Consider the following 18,617-nt stretch of genomic DNA (forward strand, 5'->3'; position numbering starts at 1 on the left):
TTCAATCCCATCGAGGTGGCATGTACCAATGCCATCTCACTATTCCAAGTGATCAATTTCAGTTCACAGTTGGTCATGGTGGAGGGACTGGGAGTCAAAGGGAGCACATAGACAAGTCTAGTACCTGCTAACGCTAACCGATGGAGTAAATAAATAGGAGAGTGATCCAACATGGGAAGTGAGATACTCAGCAGACTCATAGAATGGCAGATGTCCTAAATAGCACTCTGGCCTCAGAATCAGCCCTAAAGGCATTCGGATCTGGCTGAAAAGCCCATGAGAGTATTTCAGGCATGGAAAGCCAAGACACTCTGGCAAAAAGATCTCTGTGAGTGAGATCCCAGTGGAAAGAACAGGTCATCAAAAAGGGAGGTACCTTTCTCTGAAGGGAGGAGAGAACCTCCACTTTGACTATGACCTTGTCTAAACAAGATAAGAGTCGGAGAACTCAGAGGGCTTCCATAGCCTTGGAAACTCATGACTGGAGCATAGGGAGATTACTGATGCCATAGACAGGAGTGTCAATTTGTAAAGTCAACAACAGGAGTCACTGTGCACTTACTCCTCATGTAGGATCTCTATCCTTAATGTGCTGTACATTGAGATTTAATGCTATAACGAGTACTCAAACAATATATTTCACTTTGTGTTTCTATGGGGGTGCAAAGTGTTGAAATCCTTACTTAATGCATACTAAACTGATCCTCTGTAAAAAAAAAAAAAAAATTATCAATTCCCAACTTGACTCTCACTGGGATTAAACATGACAATAGGTCTGCTCTGATTTCATCATCATTTAAAAAAAAATCATCTATTATTTTTCACTTTATGTTTCTATGTGGGAGCAAACTGTTGAAATCCATACTTAATGTATACTAAGCTGGTCTTCTGTATATTAAGATAATCGAAAATGAATCTTGATGTGAATGGAAGGGGAGAGGGAGAGGGAAAGGGGAGGGTTGTGGGTGGGAGGGACGGTATGGGGGGGAAGCCATTGTAATCCATAAGTAGTACTTTGGAAATTTATATTCATTAAATAAAAGTTTAAAAAAAAAGAGGAAAAGTAGCCATCCTGATAACAGACAAAATACACTTAAAAACAGAAACTGGTAAAAGACATAAAAAGGGGATTTATGTGATGATTAAGGGATCAACTCGACAGGATGATGTGAGTATAATTAATGTATATGCAGCCAATACGAGGGTGTTTGGTTACCTAAAACAATGCTACTGGATCTAAGGGGATTCATATAATCCAAAACAATAATAATGGAGGACGTCAACACCCCCTTTCATCAATGAACAGAGCAATTAGACAAAAATTCAACAAGCAGCAGGACTAATCTATACTATGGACCAAAGGAACCTATTTGATATCTACAGAACTTTTCACTACACAGTTGCAGAATATACACTCATCTCATCAGTGCATGGAACTTTTTTTAGGATAAATAGTATGCTAGGCCATAAAGCACTCTGAATAAATTAAAAAAACTGAAATCATACCATGTATCTTTTATGATCAGAATTGCCTGAAGATGAAAATTAATAACTTAAGAAAATCCAGAAAATATTCAAACACATGGAGACTGAATAATACATTCCTGAATGAATGGTGGGCAATAAAAGAAATCAAAAGGGCAGTCAAAAATTCCTGGAAAGGAATTATGTGGGGACTGATGCTATGGCATATTAGGAAAAACCACTGCCTACAGTGCTGGCATCCCATATGGGTGCTGGTTTGAGTCCTGGCTGCTCCTCTTCCAATCCAGCTCTCTTCTATAGCCTGAGAAAGCAGTGGAAGATGACTCAAGTGCTTGGGACCCTGCACCCACATTGGAGCCAGAAGAAGTTCTTGGCTCCTGGCTTCGGATTGGCTCAGCTCCAGCTGTTGTGGCCATCTGGGGAGCAAACCAGCAGATGGAACATTCTCTCTCTCTCTCTCTCTGCCTCTGCCTCTGCCTCTGCCTCTCTGTAACCCTACCTTTCAAATAAATAAATAAATAAGTCATTAAAAAAATTATGGAATACAGCAAGAGAAGTGCAAAGTGAGAAGTTTCTATCAATCAGTGCCTATATCAAGAAATTGGAAAAACATCAAATAAATGGTCTAAAAATGCTTCTCAAGGACCTAGAAAAACAAAAACAATCTAAGACCAAAATTAGTAGTAGAGAGAAATAATTAAAATTAGAGAAGGAATATCCAAAATTGAAACCCCAAAAATGATACAGATCAGTGAAATGAAGAGCTGATTTTTTGAAAAAAAAATTGATTCATTATTTTCACAATTAACTAAACAAGAGGGAAATCGATAATTCAGATAAAAAGGAGAAATTAAAATAGATACTATAGAAATAAAAAGAAACATCAGGAATTACTACAATGATTGCCAACAAATTGCAAAATCTGGGATAAATGTGTAGATTTCTGCATAGATGCAATCTATCAAAATTGAGGCATGAAGACATAGAAAACCTAAATAGACCAATAACCGAGATGGAAATTGAATCAGTAATAAAGATCCTCTCAACAAAGAAAAGTTCAGGACCAGATGACTTGACTGATGAATTTTACCAGACATTTAAAGAACTAATTCCAATTCTTCTCAAGCTACTCAAAACAACTGAAAGGGAGAGAATCCTCCAAAACTTTTCTATGAAACCAGCATCACTCTAATTCCTAAACCAGAAGAAGATATCACAAAGAAAGAGAACTACAGACCAATATCACTGATGAACATTGATGCCAAAATCCTCAACAAAATACTAGCCAATTGAATCCAACAACACATCAGAAAGATCATTCACCTAGACCAAGTGGGATTTACCCTTGGTATGTAGGGATGGTTCAACATATTCAAATCAATAAATGTGATATTTCATATAAATTGTAGAATAAAAACCATATGATTATCTCAATGAACACATGGAAAGCATTTGATAAATACAACTTTCATGATGAAAACCTTAAGCTAATTGGTTATAGAAGGAACATTCATTAACAGAACAATATAATAAGGTAATATATGACAAACACACAGTCAGCATCATCCTGAATGGGGAAAAGTTGAAAGCATTTCCGTTAAGATCCGGAATCCCTCATAGTATTTTTTTTTTTGTCTGTTCTACTTAATATGACTGGTTTAATTCTGTAATTATCACACAGTTATTCTTAAGTGTTGAAAATTAACTGAAATGTGATCCCTGTTAAACATAAGAGTGGGAATAAGAGAGGGAAGAGATGTATAATTTGGGGCATGCTCAGGCTGACTTGCCCCAATTGGTAGAGTTGGAAACATACCAGGGGATTCCAATTCAATCCCATCAAGGTGGCATGTGCCAATGCCATCTCACTATTCCAAGTGATCAATTTCAATTCACAATTGATCATAATGAAAGGACTAAGAGTCAAAGGGAGCACATAAACAAGTCTAGTATCTGCCAACACTAACCGATAGAATAAATAAAGGGGAGAGTGATCCAACATGGGAAGTGAGATACTCAGCAGACTCATAGAATGGCGGATGTCCTAAATAGCACTCTGGCCTCAGAATCAGCCCTAAAGGCATTCGGATCTGGCTGAAAAGCCCATGAGAGTATTTCAGGCATGGAAAGCCAAGACACTCTGGCAAAAAGATCTCTGTGAGTGAGATCCCAGTGGAAAGAACAGGTCTTCAAAGAGGGAGGTGCCTTTCTCTGAAGGGAGGAGAGAACCTCCACTTTGACTATGACTGTGTCTAAACAAGATAAGAGTCGGAGAACTCAGAGGGCTTCCATAGCCTTGGAAACTCATGACTGGTGCATAGGGAGATTACTGATGCCATAAACAGGAGTGTCAATTTGTAAAGTCATCAACAGGAGTCACTGTGCACTTACTCCTCATGTAGGATCTCTATCCTTAATGTGCTGTACACTGAGGCTTAATGCTATAACGAGTACTCAAACAGTATATTTCACTTTGTGTTTCTATGGGGGTGCAAACGATTGAAATCTTTACTTAATGTACACTAAACTGATCTTCTGTAAAAAAAAAAAAAAAAAAAGAAATTATCAATTCCCAACTTGACTCTCACTGGGATTAAACATGACAATAGGTCTGATCTGATTTCATCATCATTTAAAAAAAAATCATCTATTATTTTTCACTCTATGTTTCTGTGTGGGAGCAAACTGTTGAAATCCTTACTTAAGGTATACTAAGCTGATCTTCTGTATATTAAGGTAATCGAAAATGAATCTTGATGTGAATGGAAGGGGAGAGGGAGAGGGAAAGGGGAGGGTTGTGGGTGGGAGGGACGGTATGGGGGGGAAGCCATTGTAACCCATGAGTCGTACTTTGGAAATTTATATTCATTAAATAAAAGATAAAAAAAAAATTCAAAAAAAAAAAAAAAGATCCGGAACCAGACAAGGATGTCCTCCCTACTTCTTTCTTTCTTTCTCTTTTTTCTTTCTTTCTCTCTTTCTCCCTTTCTCCCTTTCTCCCTTTCTCCCTTTCTCCCTTTCTTTCTCTCTCTCTCTCTCTCTCTCTTTCTCTCTCTCTTTCTCTCTTTCTCTCTTTCTCTTGACGGCAGAGTTAGACAGTGAGAGAGAGACAGAGAGAAAAATCTTCCTTTTCCATTGGTTCACCTCCCCAATGGCCGCTATGGCTGGCACACTGCAGCCGGCACGTTGTGCCGATCAAAAGCTAGGAGCCAGGTGCTTTCTCCTGGTCTCCCATGCAGGTGCAGGGCCCAAGCACTTGGGCCATCCTCCACTGCCTTCCTGGGCCATAGCAGAGAGCTGGACTGGAAGAGGAGCAACCAGGACAGAATCCGGGCCCCAACCAGGACTAGAACCTAGGGTGCCAGTGCCATAGGCAGAGAATTAGCCTAGTAAGCTATGGTGTACGCCCAAGGATGTCCACTTTCAACATTGCTATTCAATATATTTCTAGAAGCTTTAGGCAGAGTCATTAGGCAAGAAAAAGTAGTCAATGGGATATGAATTGGAAAGGAGGAAGTCAAATTATCCCTGTTTGCAGATGAGATGATCCTATATATAGAGGGAACCCAAAAGACTCCATAAAGAGACTATTGGAACTCATAAAGGCATTTAGTAAAGCTGCAGGATATCAAATAAACACACAAAAATCAATAAACCTTGTAGAAATGGATAAAGCCATGGTTTATAAAGAACTTATAAGATCAGTCCCATTCATAGTAGCTATAAAAAATTTAAATATCTTAGAATAAATTTAATAAAGGAAGTGAAAGATCTCTACAATGAAATTTTCAAAACTTTAAACAAATCGAAAACTAAACAAATCAGACACTAAAAATGGAAGAATACTCCATGTTCATGAATTGGAATAATTAATATCATCAAAATATGGATACTACTCAGAGAAATTTACAGATTCAGTGCAGTCCCAATCAAAATATCAAGGACATTCTCAGAGCTAGAAGAAATGTGCAATTTGGGACATGCTCAAGCTGACTTACCTCAAACGGTAGAGTTAGAAACATACCAGGGGATTCCAATTCAATCCCATCAAGGTGGCATGTACCAATGCCATCTCACTAGTCCCAGTGATCAATTTCTGTTCACAATTGATCATAATGACAGGACTAAGAACCAAAGGGATCACGTAAACAAGAATAGTGTCTGCAAATACTAGCTGATAGAATAAAAAAGGGAGAGAACGATCCAACCTGGGAAGTGAGATACACAGCAGACCCATAGAATGGCAGATGTGCTAAACAGCATTCTGGCCTCAGAATCAGCCCTTAAGGCATTCATATCTGGCTGAAGAGCCCATGAGAGTATTTCAGGCATGGAAAGCCAAGACACTCTGGCAAAAAACAAAAAAACAAAAAAAACAAACAAAAAAAACAACAAACACACTAAATCCAGTGGAAAGAACAGGTCATCAAAGAAGGAGGTACCTTTCTCTGAAGGGAGGAGAGAACTTCCACTTTGACCATGGCCTTGTCTAAATATGATCAGAGTCGGTGAACTCAGGGGGCTTCCATAGCCTTGGCAGCTCATGACAAGAGCCTAGGGTGATTACTGATGCCATAAACAAGAGTGTCAAATTGTTAAGTCAACAACAGGAGTCACTGTGCACTTACTCCTAATGTAGGATCTTTGTCCTTAGTGTGCTGTACATTGAGATTTAATGCTATCACTAGTACTCAAACAGTATTTTTCACTTTATGTTTCTGTGTGGGAGCAAACTGTTGAAATCCATACTTAATGTATGCTAAACTGATCTTCTGTATATAAAGAGAATCGAAAATGAATCTTGATGTGAATGGAAGGGGAGAGGGAGTGTGAAAGGGGAGGGTTGCGGGTGGGAGGGACGTTATGGGGGGGAAGCCATTGTAATCCATAAGCTGTACTTTGGAAATTTATATTCATTAAATAAAAGTAAAAATTCATATAAAATCATAAAAAGCCCAGGATATCTAAAGCAATATTAACAAAAATAAAGCTGGAGGCATCATACTACCACACTTTAGGATATACTACAGGGCAGTTGCTATCAAAACAGCCTGGTACTGGGCACAAAAATATGCCAACAAATTGTAAAATCTGGAAGAAATGGATAGATTTCTGGACAGATACAATCTATCAAAATTGAGGCATGAAGACATAGGAAACCTAAATAAACCAATAACCAAGATGGAAATTAAATCAGTAATAAAGACCCTCCCAACAAAGCAAAGTCATGTAGATGAATGAAATATCATAGAATCCCCAATCAATCCACATATCTATAACAAACTAATCTTTGATTAAAAAAAAAAGCTAAAAAACAATCCCAAAGAAAGGACAGTCTCTTCAACAAGAGAAAATTGGATTTCTGCATGCAGAAATATGAAAAAACACACCTACCCTACACCTTAAACAAAAATCAACTCAAAATAGATCGAGTTACTAGAGGAAAACATTGAGGACATTCTTCAAGACATTGTCATAAGCAAATACTTCTTGAAAAAAAACCTGGAAGCACAGGCAATCAATTCAAAAATAGACAAATGAGATTACATAAACCTAAGAATCTTTTGCACTGCAAAGGAAACACTCAACAAGGTGAACAGACAACCAGCAGAATAGATGAAAATATTTGCAAAGTACTATATGGGTTTGGAATTAATATCCAGAATTATAAAGAGCTCAAGAACACCATCACAAACAACCCAGGTAAGAAATGGGAAAATGACTTGAACAGGCATTTTTCTAAGAATGAAATTCAGATGGATTATAGGCACATGAAAAAGGGCTCAGGATAACTAGCCATCTGGGAAATGCAAACGAAAACCACAATGAGATTTCACCTTGCTGCAGTTAGAATGGCTTTCATACAGAAATCAAGAAACAGTAAGGGCTGGTGAGGATGTCGGGGAAAAGGTACTCTAATCTATTGTTGGTGGGATTGAAAGCTAGTACACCCATTGTGGATGACAATATAGAGAGTCCTCAGAAAGCTGAAAATAGATCTGAAAATATGACCAAGCCTTCCCACTCCTGGGAATTTACCCAAATGAAATGAAATCAGCATATGAAAAAATTACCTGTATCCTCATGTTTATTGCAGCTCAAGTTGCAGTAGCTAAGCTAATGAACCCAGATGTCCATCAAGTGATTACTTGACTACTAAGCCATAAAAATTAATAAAATCCTGGTTTAATTAAATGGATGCAACTGGAAACCATTTTACTTAGTGAAATAAGCCAGTTCCCTAAAGACAAATATCATGTTTTCCCCATAAGTTTACTAATAAAGTAAAAAAATACTGTATATGAGCAAAATTGATATTTTGATATTTTATTATTGTCTGTCACCCTTATATGTACTATTGAAGGACAGTGATTTTTGTTTTTTGTTTTTTTCTTCTTACTATTTGTTGAATTCTTTACTTAGTGGAGGGTTAATTTTATGATCATAAAATAAACTGAAAGTATGTAATTGTAAAAATTTAAAGAATAAGAAAGGAAGAAGGAGGGAAAGTGGGAGTATGGATGGGAGGGAGGGTATGGTGGGAAGTGCCACTATGCTCCTAAATTTGTATATATGAAATACATGAAATTTATTCACCTTATGTAAATAAAAAATTTTAAAAAGAGGTAATTATCTGAATATTTGTTAACTAGATTCCATCCTTTTATTACCTATTTGCAATAATATTTCTAATGTATGTTTACCAAGTTTCATATTAATGATAAGGGGTATGTCTTGGTTTCCTATTTTGTTCCATTGATCTCTTTGTGCAATAATACTGATATTGTCCTGTTAACTGGTTTCTGGTATATTGAAATTTGCTAATCAAATTTTCCAATCTTCTTTTTCAGAAGAAGATTTTTGTCTTGATTATATATTTTTTGTTCAGTAAATAATTATTTAGCATGCATGTGTGAGACACAGGTGATACAGAAACGGACAAAATAAAATTCCTACTTCTGTGTGTTTTACACTCTAGTTGAGATTAAAGACCAAAAACAAAATTCAAGAAGGACAATTTGGCAAGAGATTATAAGAACCATGAAGGCAAATATGTAGTGTAAAGAGATATAACATGAAAAATTAAGAAGCTTTCATTAATAGACATTCAATCCTCCATATAGCCTTTTAACGTTTCTAGTCACACAAAAAATTCTGTTATAATTTAAAAAAAGGATACATAAAGATTATACATATTTATGGAGTTCCATATGATGCTTTGCTGCATGTATTCAATGTATAATGTTAAAATTAGGACAAACATATCTCTTCAAACATTTGCCACTTGTTGGGACTGGAATTGTGGCATAGTGGGTAAATCTGCCACCTGCAAGGCCTACACCCCATTTGTATGCCAGTTCATGTTCAGCTGCTTTGCTTCTAATCCAGCTCTTTGTTGATGGCCTGGAAAAAGCAGCAGAAAATAGCCCTGGTGTTTGGGTCACCTATGTCACCCACATGGAGTCCTGGATGGAGTTCCTGGCTCCTGGGGTCAACCTGGCACAGCCCTGGCTGTTGCAGCCAACTGGAAAGTGAACCAGTGGATTGAAGGTCTCCATCTCTCAGTCTCTCCTTCTCTCTCTATAACTCTGACTTTCAAATACAGGAATCAATCTTTTAAAAACCTAAATATCCTAAACCCAAAACAAAAGCATTTATCATTTCTTTAGGCTGAATTCACTAGAATTTGTTTCTTGTTTTTCAAAAGATATACAGTACATTATTATTATTTATAGTCACTTTGTTGTGCAATAAAACGCCAGAAATTCTTACTCCTACCTAATCATAACTTAGTATCTGTTATTAACCTCTTCTTATCCCTTCTTATCACCCATTATCTTCAGCCTATGGTGACTACCATTCTATTCTCAACTTTTTAAAAATTTGTATTAGAGACAAAGTTACAGACAGGGAGAGGGAGAGACAGAGAGAGAGGTCTTCCATCTGCTGGTTCACTCCCCAAATGGCCACAACAGCCAGAGGTGGGCCAATCCAAAGCCAGGATCCAGGAGCTTCTTCTGGGTTTCCCACAGTGACACAAGAGCCCAAGCACTTGGGCCGTCCTCCACTGCTTTCTCAGGCTACAGCAGGGAGTTGGATTGGAAAAGGAGCAGTCAGCACCCATATAGGATGCCTGCATGACAGGCGGAGGCTTAGCCCACTATACCACAGCACCAGCCCCAGCACTCATGAGTTTAACATTTGTGATACTTATCTTGTTCTGTTTGACTTATTTCACTTAACATGGTGATCTTCAGTTACATTCATATCAGCACAAATGACTAAATTTCATCAATTTTATGGCTGAGTCATATTTTATTGTATGAATGTATCACATTTCTTTATCCAATAATGTGCTGGTAAATACTTAGGTTGTTTTCATTCCTTAGCAATTATGAAGAAAGCTGCAATAAACATGGGCATGCAGATGTCTCTTCACCACATTAATATTCATTTCTTTCAGATATATACCAAGTACTGTGATTGCTAGATCAGATGGCAGTTATATTTTTAATTTGTTATGTCACCTCCATACTATTTTTCACAGAGACCACACTAATTTATATCCTTATAAGTGTTCTTCTTTCTCTACATCCTCCCCAGCATTTGTTATCTTTTGTATTTTGGTGACATCCATTAGAACTGGAGTGAAGTGATACCTCAGTGTGGTCTTTATTAGCATTTCTCTAAAGATTAGTGATGCTAAGAATTTTCTTATGTACATTGGCTGTTAGTATGTTTTGCTTGAAAATGGCTATTTAGATCTACTGCTTATTTTAAAATTGGATGTTTTTGCCATTGAATTGTGTTCTTTATTGGAATCTCATTGACATAAATTTATTTTGGGAGACTTGATATGTTATTATTAATATCTTCTCTGTTACAAACATTGTAGGATCAATTTTACTTCTGAAAAAGATGGAGCAATAGAGACTACATATAAATTTCTACCTAAAACAATTTTAAAAATTGAATAAATGTGAAAGAATGTTTTCAAGACATTGGACATCAAGCAGCAAAGGAAAATGGTCCCCGAGAGACAGTAAATAAAGTAGCTTAAGAACACACCCACAATTGTGACTTTGTGACATTTCTCGGGCTTCCAGACGACAGAGCTAAACTGAGGTGACAGGAGGGAGGCTTTTCTGTAAGACAGTAACTCATGTCTGCAGGGCAAAGCATTGCCCAGAGAAAAAACTTCAGAGATTGGCAGAAGCATTTGGGTACTATACCAATCAGTACCCATGACCATTAAAAATCTTTGAATATAGAATTAGACTGAATAGTACCTCACTTACAATGGGCCACCACTAGTGTAAGCTTGCACTAGCAAGAAGGAAAGAGCTTTAAGTCCACAGATCACAGGGCCAGTTCCAGAAAGGTCTTGACTCAGTGATATTGTGTAGTTTTACCCAGACAAAAATCACATCGTCTTCCCGTCTGAAAGGCTCTACATACGAGCTCTAAAAGTGTTAAACTTTTCTTACATAACTTAACTATACCCCGGAACAAAGTTCCTGTTTTAGGTTTTATAGGAACAAAAAAAATCAGCATCCAACAAGGTAAAATTCACCACATATGGAATTCAATAAAAAAAAAAAATTTCCAAGCATGCAAAGAAGAAAACTATGAGATTTAATGAGGAGAAAATCAATCAACACTGCCACAGATGTTATAACTAGCGGAGAGGATATTAAAGCAGTTATTATAACTCTACTCCATATGTTCTCTACTTGGAAGAAACACTGAATATGTTAAGTAGAGATGTGGAAGGTATCAGAGAGAGCATTCGTCTGTCTCCCACATTGAACTCTTAGAGGTAAAACTGCACTGCCTGTAATGAAAAATATACTGGGTTGAATTAAAAGAATAAAAACAGAATAGATATCACAGAAGGCAAGATTAAAAACTTGAAGATTAGCAGCAGAAAGAGTCCTAAATGAAACATAAAATGGCAATAAACACAATATCAGTGACTTTCAAGGTGATCTCGTGCATCCTAATGTATCTAATTGGAGTTTCTGATGAAGGGTTGGGAACAGATTGAAAAACGCTACTTAAATTTTTCCAAATTTGATTAAAACTACAAACAGACAGATCCAAGAATCACGGTTTTTTTTTTCTTATGACTTTTTTCTTGTTTTTTATTTTTATATATTTTATATGGTAAACAGCCTTTATGCATTTCATATACACAAATTTAGAAACATAGTGATTCTTCCCCCTTACCCTCCCTCCTGCCCACACTCCAACCCTTCTTCCTCCTCCCTCTCCTATTCCCACTCACAATTTTTACAAAGATCTATTTTCAGCTTACTTTATACTCATAAGAGTAACCCTACAGTAAGTAAAAATTAGGCAAATGGTGTGAGGGAAATAAAAATCACTGTGACTCAACAGTAGAAACAAGGGCTATACTTTTTTATTTTATGATTATAAAATAAATGGAAAGTATGTCATTGTAAAAATTAAAAGCAAGAATAAGAAAGGAAGGAGGAGAGAGGGTGGGAGCATGAGTGGTAGGGAATGTAAGGTGGATAGTATCACTATGCTCCTAAATCTGTATATGTGAAATACATGAAATTTGTTCACCTTAAAAAACTTAAAAAAATTTTTTTAAAAAGATTCAAGGCTTTCCCCCTAAGATAAAAAAATAAGGCAAAAATGTCTACCCATAGCACTTATTTTTTTTTTAAACTTTGTTCAAGAGGTTCTGTCCTTTGTAATTAGGGAAAATAAATGAGAGCTTATCTATATTTGAAATGGAGAAATAAAAGTCTTTATTATCAGACCCTATAATTATCTTGAAAATAGGATGTAGTCTTTACAAAAGTAACTGGAACAAATAAGCAAATTTAAAAAGTTTTCAGGACACCAGATCACTATACAAAAACAATTTAAAAAATCAGAAATTGAACTAAAAATAAGCACAACCATTTGCAGTAACATTAGAAAAAGCATTTAGGTATAAATCTTATTAAAGAAGTACCAAAACTGTACTCTGATAACTATAAAATATTTCTGAGAAAAAATAATAAAAACTTAAATCAGTGGAGAGATATACTAAATTCATGGGTGGGAATTTTCAATATTATTGAAATGTCAATTCCCCCTACATTGATCTATAGATTCAAAGCATTCCTAATAAAATTCCAGAGAGCTTTATAAAAATGAAAGTTAATGGGATGGATTCTAAAATTTATATGTAAATGCAGAGGACCTGAAACAGATAAAACAACTTTGAAAGAACAAAGTTAAAAGACTAACAGTATCTGAATTCAAAAGTTTTACAAAACCACAGCAAAATGACAGACAACTAGATTTATGAAACAAATAGGGAATCTAGAAATAGACCTCATACACACAGACAGATGATTTTCAACAAAGATGTAAAAGTAACTCAATGGAAAATGCTTGAACAATTTAACATTCATGATCAATAATAACAAGATTTTTAAAATCAATATCCCACATCTATAAAAGTCAGCTAGTGACTTGGAGTTAGGTAAAGATTTCTTAGACACAACCAAAAGCATGATACATAAATTAAAAATTTGATAAACTGAATTTTATTAAAATTAAAATAACAAACTGGATTTTATTAAAATTGGTTATTATTTAAAATTTATAAATTATGTTTTACTAAAATAATTATTATTTAAAAGGTACTGTCAAGAAAATTAGAAATAAGTAAACAAAAAACAAGCCATAGACTGGGAAAAATATTTGAAAAAATGTAACTGATGAAGTCCTTATAGTCAGAATATAAAAAGAACTGACTACACAGGAAAACAAGTCAGTTAGAAAAATGAGCAAATTATTTGAACAAACAATTCACCAGAAAACATGCAGATGACAAATAAGCCTGTGAAGATTCTCAATATAATTTGTCATTAGGTAAATGGAAATTAAAACACTGTAAGATACTACTATTCATCCAAAATTAAAAGCCTGATCACTCCAGTAACAGTTGAGTATGTACAGCAACGCAACTAACATTCTCATACATAGTTAGTGGGAAAGTAAAATGGTAAAACTACTACAGAAACCTGCTTGGCAGCTTCATAAAAGTTAAATATTTACCTATTATATGATCCAGCTGTGATCTCTTAGAACTCGAGAAATGAAAAGATGTCCATACAAAAATTTTACATGCATTTCCATAAGGATTATATCATGTATAAAACTAGAAACAAAACCCAAAATATCCATCAAAATAAGAATGGAGAAACAAATTATCATATTCGTGCAGTGAAGGTGCCTTGTAGGTCAGTCTTATATTCGTGCAGTGGATACTACTTGGAAATTAAGTGGCATTGAATATATTGTTCTGAGACCTGGCTAAGTTTGCTTAGTAGTTCTGGTAGCTTTTTATAAACTGCATCTGATTTTCTCAGACAATTATGGAGCCTGAAAGTAAGGAGAGTTTTAATTCTGCACTTGTAATCTGGATGGTTTTATTACTTTTTTTTTCTGCCTGATATTAAAAGTAATTATGCTAATTACACTAGACAAAAATAGCCATATACTGTAGACAGTTTTTTATAAAATTCTAGAAAGTTCAAATGCATCCAAAGTAAAAGAACACAGATCATTTTCTGGAGAAGCAGGAGGCATTGGGAAGTAAGGATTAAAAATGAATATGAGATTTGATTTATATAAGGACATACATAGGCTGAAAGTGACAGGATTAGAAAAAAAGATATCTCATGCAAATGGGAACCAAAAGGGAACAGAGGTGACCATATTTATTTATATTTGAAAAAAATGCAATTTAATTTAAAAATGGTCACAAGAGACAAAGAAATAAACAATGTAAGCAGAAAAGGGCAACTTCATTAGGGATTATAAATACATATTCAGGGATAAGAGCAAAGGACACAAATAAAAGGCAAACATTTGCAGAACTGAAGGTATATTTTAGTCCTTTATTTTCAAAAATGAATAGATCAACCGGAGAGAAGGTCAATAAAAAATAGGATGAAAGATATCAAGTATTGATGAAGATTGAGACAAAAGCCCTTATACACTGTTGGTCAAAATGTGAATTAGCACAGCTATTATGGAAAACTGGATGAAGCTTTCTCAAAATACTAAAATTAGATTTACACTGTGATCCAGCACTCTAACTGCCAGATATTAACCCAAAAGATATGAAACCATTATGTCAAAGAGTATCTGTGTTCCCATGTTCATCACACTATTATTTACTGCAGCCAAGTTATGGAATCAACCTAAGTGGTTGTAACATATGAGTGGCTAAAGAAAATGTGGCTTCTTCTTCTTTTTTTTTTTTTTTTTTTTTTTTTTTTGACAGGCAGAGTGGACAGTGAGAGAGAGAGACAGAGAGAAAGGTCTTTTTTTTCCGTTTGTTCACCCTCCAATGGCCGCCGCAGCCAGCGTGCTGCGGCCAGTGCACCGCGCTGATCCTAAGCCAGGAGCCAGGTGCTTCTCCTGGTCTCCCATGTGAGTGCAGGGCCCAAGCACTTGGGCCATCCTCCACTGCACTCCTGGGCCACACAGCAGAAAGTTGGACAGGAAGAGGAGCGGCCAGGACAGAATCCGGCGCCCTGACCGGGACTAGAACCCTGTGTGCCAGCGCTGCAGGTGGAGGATTAGCCTATTGAGCTGCGGTGCCGGCGAAAATGTGGCTTCTAAACAGAATACTATCCAATCATACACACACACACACACACACACACAACCCATGACAAAATGCCATCATTTGCAGAAAATGACTGAAACTGGAGATTATAATATTAAGTGAAGTATGCCAGGCACAGGGAGACAAATACTGCATGTCTTAGTAACATGCAGAATCTAAAAAATCGAACTCAAACAAGCAAAGAGCAGAATAGTAGAGAATTATGAGATTCTGCGTGGGGATTAGGGGAATAGGAGGATGATGGTCAGGGGTTACAAAGCTTCAATTAGACAGCAGAACTGTTGTCAAACAGATATAGAATTACAATTTTGCAAGATGAGAAAGTTCTAGAGATCTATTACACAAGGTGCATGTAGCTACTTCTGCATTATACGTTTAAATCATTAATTCGGTAAATTTTATATCATGTCTTTTACCACAATAGAAAAAAAGGGACATGAGGAAACTTTCAGGTCATCTGCATAATTTTTTTCATAGATGTCATCATATACCAAATCTTATGTTTTTTAAATATGTGCATTTATTTATATTTAACTGTATCTCCATAAAAGTATTTGAAAATAAACAGTAACAAAATAAAAATAAACAGTATACCCTCATTTTTGTTCAGATTTGATCTGCTATTTCCCGTAGAACTACTTGATTTACGTTCTTGGTCATTCTTAGCGTTTCAGGTTGTTAGTATTTCTAACATGGAACTGAATATATCTATAATGTGCCTACTAAATTCTACAAATTCTTGCAGTTTTAGCAAAAGTATACTTTCTAAAAAATTCAGAATAAAGTGAATGGGCTCAGTTATATGAGATCTGATAGCATGTTAACACACACATATCCGCACATACTAAAATACACACACAAACACACACAATGTTACAATCTTCACTCCCTCATCCTCATTCCTTCATAATTTCTAAGAACAGATTCACTAAGTGGTGCCTGGCAGTAGCTGCTTATACAGTGGGGTTGTGGTGCTAAGACAGAGGGTTCTGGAGGAACTTAGATCCAACCAAGAGCTAATTATAATGACAATTACAGAAGTCCTGCACTGCTATTCAATGTTGCAATTTTTACAATGAAGACTTATGATAATTTCCCTGTTCTAGTCAAGGTCATTCAGAACATAACTTAGGACTTCACATATCAGGTTGGGGCATGTTCTGATAAGGGAAACTTCCCAGGGAGAAAACATAGTGCCAATGCCTACTAAATAAAGACCCATTATTGTCACTGAAGTCTTGGGGACAGGTATTTGGTATAACTGTGATCTCTGCTTCCCATGTGGCAGAGAAGGTATTCTTTCTATCAACACACTGTCATTTCAGTCTATCAGGGTTACTTTTTATCATGAACACAGAATCTCTGTTAGACTGTTTTTGACTAGTATTCCTAGAATTTGTCAGGACAATCAAGAATATTTCAAAATATACTGATGTTAATCAACACTAATGTGAGCTATGCCTTCATCTTGAGGTGTCAACTACCTACAGCATTACATATGGACCTTGGAGATAGTTCAGTGTGTCTGTGTTCACCAGCTTTGGGAGATGAAACACACTGGATGTATTTGGATAAAGATAAACATTGAGTAAATCGGAATAATCTTTGCAAACTCCAGATGTTTCTAATAGCTGTATATTTGCCTTTGTTTTTAGACTCAAACATCTGGCTGATTACATTTTTCTGTGGCTTTGGTAGATACAAGCATAGGCATGACCAATGTAAAATAATGACAAATATAATCATTTTTTAACTTTGTAACATTGACAAAGTTAAGAATACATATGGTTTACTTTTATATGTTTAAATAAAATTATAACATAAAAATGAGATGGAATTATAGGTGATTTGTGTATTTAATTTATTTAGTTAAGAATTCTAAAAAATATCTTGAAAAACACATCCTCACAAATAAAATAAGTGGAACAGAAACGATTGAAAATGCAATAGTAGCAAGGAATTAGAGAAAAATGAGAAGACAAACAGAAAAAATGGAAAAAAAGCTTCAATGTACATTATTTTTCAGGAAATCTTTCCAATTGCATGTAATATGAACACTAGTGTTTCTTTGAGGCTGAACATGCATGAAATTTGACATTTAGTTAGTATGTAGTTTGTTGCAAGCATTCTGGTGCATCATATGCATAGACTATTCCCCAAGGAGGCATTTGCAGCTTGTAGCTTTGGAAGGGTTAAAGTTTAACTACCTTTCTGATCATTTAATGCACAGGATAAACAAGGAGAAGGGCTCAGAAGTAGGGTCTAATTTTCAGTATGATGAAACTTTATATTGAAGTCATTTCAAAATTACAAAAATGTTCAAAATAATACTAGAGTTCTCAAATGCCCATTATCTGATTTCATATTTTTAACACCTTGTATAACCATAGTATAATGATCAAAATTAAAAAAATAATAAAATTTCTATCTAGTCTACTAGTCTATAGACCATATTCATGCTTTGTAAAGCAATTTTTTTCCCTAGGTCAGGAATCATATACTAGCACTATGTATATATATATGAAAGAAGTGTCATATCTTCTTTAACCTGGAACAAACATCTAATTTTTCTTGGTCTTTATGATAGTGCGATTTTGAAGAGTGTTGGCCAGTAATTTGCACAGAATGGTTCTCAATTTGGACCTGTCAGGTGTTTCACTATTTATGGCCAAGTTGCTTTTCATTAAAGTAATACCTATATATACTTTTTTTTACCAACAATATTTGAAAATGCTCATTTTGTTATATTTTCATCAGCCATTATTAACATTTGTGAAAATTCTTGTGAGATCAAAAGAAGAGCATGTACTTCTGCTTTAATACATTGTACTACTGTTTTTATATCATTTAGTTTATTAAATTTACATGTTCATATTTCTTTGTGAAACACTTTTTCCCTAGGTACTATGGCAAACTATGGCAGAGCATTAGTTCTATTTTCTTCTGGACACTTGACCTTTTATTCATAGAATGCATTCCCCACTCTCCCTTGCAGTTGGTATGGCTATGAGACCAAATTTTCAACAATTGAACAGAGTGGAAGAAATGTATTCAATATTCTCTTGTATACAGGTGATGCTGTCCTCTTGTGCCCCAGTGCTTGAGAACCTGGTGAAGTGGCAACCTAGCTTAAATGTGCTTACATACAATGCTCCCAGGAAACTGACTGATGGACAGAAGAAGCTTCAGTGATCAATGGCTCAGAGCTAACTGGTCAGTCTCTTTATTCTCATATGAAAAAGAAATAAAATTCTATCTTATTGAAACCATTTTATGTTGTCATTTTCATGGCAACAGCTTGATCGCTATCCCCATTTTTATTATATGGCCTCATATTTTTCTCTGTGATCTTTATCGTCTGTTTTTTAAACTACTAGCTCTATTTTATGTTACAGATATTTCTCACAATTTGTCACTTGCTCTTTAACATGGTTTGAGAGATTTGAATATATAAAACATAAAATTG

The 18,617-nt window shown here is 35.5% G+C and overlaps 1 long non-coding RNA gene across 1 annotated transcript in view; it reads left to right on the top strand.

Annotated features, from left to right (window-relative positions):
- LOC127493762 (uncharacterized) overlaps positions 1-18,358 on the top strand; it is an 86,646-nt gene extending 68,288 nt beyond the window's left edge. Inside the window, exon 6 of the long non-coding RNA XR_007924315.2 lies at positions 18,224-18,358. This is a non-coding gene — a long non-coding RNA (uncharacterized lncRNA). The remainder of the gene's footprint in view (positions 1-18,223) is intronic.
- The last annotated feature ends 259 nt before the right edge of the window (positions 18,359-18,617 follow it).

The sequence above is a fragment of the Oryctolagus cuniculus genome, chromosome 7 (assembly GCF_964237555.1).
Source record: "Oryctolagus cuniculus chromosome 7, mOryCun1.1, whole genome shotgun sequence".
Lineage (NCBI taxonomy): Eukaryota > Metazoa > Chordata > Mammalia > Lagomorpha > Leporidae > Oryctolagus > Oryctolagus cuniculus.